Genomic DNA, 2,683 nt, shown 5'->3' on the forward strand with positions numbered 1-2,683 from the left:
TATATATACTTTGTGTTTATTTTAAAAACTTTGAAATATACAGTCCTGATGACATTTATATTTTGTATATCTTTTACATAGGTTCACAGGTGTAGTATTTAATGTACAAAAACTAAATATGCATTTTTGTGACTGATTGCAGCGATAATGCCTTGCACAATGTGTATCTGAAGCAGACTAGCTCGACTGATTCGTCAGTCATGCTTCATGGCATCCTCGTTCGGTTTCCTAACCCTTATGATGCTAGGTCAAAATACCCAAACATATTTTTTCTGAATTAAAATATTATATGATTTGTAATACATTAGCTTTTTTCAGCACCAGAGACATTTCTGAAATGCTCCGATCCCTTTAAAAAGCTTAAATGTGCCATTATATATATAGCATACTGTAAACACTTCAGTAGTTTCAACTAGTGTAACATACAATTTATGAAGGGAAGAAAAGGGTTGTATATGCTCAATTCTGTAAAACTTATTTTTCCTTCTAGCATTACACTTTGAGGTTTGGCAAAGTCAGAAAACAATGGACTTGTTTACTTTCACTCAAGGACCGTTGTTCCCAGTGCTGCAGCCACACTCCTTTTTTACTCTTCTCCTAGACTAGAGTGCCTGAGCCACTTGCTAATTTACTGCACCCGGACTGACTCGTGACAGTCAGTTATGAAGTTTACTTGCACTCTGGCAACAAGCTGCATCTAGTACGGAAATATTGCATCGAGGTATGATCACAATGGTGCACGAAATCCTAGACACCTGGTGTTGGAAGTATGTTTTTGCCATCACTTGACTTGGTATTATGGGCTATCTGAATGATGTGCACAGGGCCTGGCTTGTTCCTTCCCACAGCGTGAAAAAAATATGGATGCTACCCAGACTCTTGCTGAACTTTCAGAAAGACAGTGTCCTTCATCCTGGAATTTTTGCACCCTTCTCTAGGCTGTTGCTGGATGCATAGTGCGGTAATGATGATAAATGTTACCTTTGAACAGCATGTCTAGGTTAAAAGGAGTAAAGAGGCACTTCTTCAACATCAGCCTGATCTTGTCTTGCGACTTTTCTTCTTCTCCTGGAGAAACATAGCATGTTCAAAAGAATTTCAAAAATCATCCCAGGATCCAATGTGTGCATTTTCTTACGTGAATGTAAAAAGGATTTCAGAGAGAGTGTAGGCTTTTGTCCTAGTGAATTGTTTATGTGGCAATATAGGGAAAATTAATTGTGCTTATTTTGATAGTGATCTATTGTCCTACTCCAGTCATGTTGAGATCCATGCCTTTTTTCCTTCCTTTTAAGGCCTTATTCTTCTTTCCTCTGCACAACTTTCCTTTTTCAGAGAGAGAAAACAGGAGTCCACGTGTTCTGAGCAATACAGCCTGTATGGTAGTATGCCAGTATTGGAGCGAGCAGGCATTAGAGCTGTAAATCGCACCTTATCATGGCATTGTGGCTGCTTGCATGGCAAAAACACGCTCAGAGGAATTTGCCCAATCTAGACTTCTGGTCCTTTCTAGGTGTGAGTGGTGGGAAATCCCACAACAATATATGAAGGCTTCAAACAGATCAACAATTCATCAAAATTTACTGTGACATTATTGCAAAGTTATTACCGGAAAAGATACAAGGACAAAAAATCTTGAAGAAAATTATACGGTTTGGATAGAGACAAAAATCTATGTGCTTGAGTGAAAAATCAAGAGAACTATAAATTTGCCTGCTTGCCCTAATTTAGAGATTGCACTCCATTAACTTGCTTAGAACAAGAAAAATTAGAGATGACTCATAGTGAATTTGGAACATGGGTTAAGATTCTAGCTGTGGAAATTAGCAAACCAAAATGCCTTGCAAATGGACCTTTTAAATGCCTAAGTAGCTGAGCAGCTTTAAACGCCTGAAGCTGAGGAAAGGGTAATATGAGAGAACTGTAAAAAAAAAAATGGTTCTTAATTTCAGTCAGTGTTGACTGCAATAAAACTTCTTTAAACTACCTTCATGGTAAAGTTAAGCAGTTTTGTTCTGAAAAAAGGTGGTGCATTTTTGTTTGAAGTGTGTAAGTACGAAAGCATTTCCCTTGATTAGTCAGTAAAGGTGTTTCTTTCATTCCCTTCAGTTTCTTTGGTCGCCTTTGACATATATCACATTGTTGAACAACAGAGAAAGGATCAAATATCTACAACATTCCCTGATGTATGTAAGTTTAATGAACAGAAGGTTTTTGAAATAAACTAATAGGTCAAGGACAAGTCCATTTTGTCAAGATTTTCTGTGTCCGTCTAATTACAGACATTGGTTCTGATGCCCAAAAGTATCAAAACTGGTGATTTTGGTCTGCAGGTGGCTAGTTGGATATACTCATTTTAGAAAATTGCCACTGACACTGTTTAAATATTCTTTTAACTGCACCCATAACAGGGCCAGTGCAGTGTGGTGAATTTTTTAGTTCCCAGAACTGCGACTACTGAACCATAGTAATGGCATTATTGCACTTATTTGCTATAGGGGGAAGAGCTCCATTGGACTTGCAGGTTCCCCCATGTTATCTGTGACAAGGAAAGAGGGTTACCTTGGAAGCTCTGAAGCAAGAGACTCTCTCTACACACACACACACACTTGTGCAAGAACCAAAAATGATCGAAGTATAACTGGACTTTTCTGTTAATTCTAGTGTCACCTATGGAAGCCGT

Source organism: Cariama cristata, unplaced genomic scaffold, assembly GCF_000690535.1.
Source record: "Cariama cristata isolate BGI_N322 unplaced genomic scaffold, ASM69053v1 scaffold1561, whole genome shotgun sequence".
Taxonomy (NCBI): domain Eukaryota; kingdom Metazoa; phylum Chordata; class Aves; order Cariamiformes; family Cariamidae; genus Cariama; species Cariama cristata.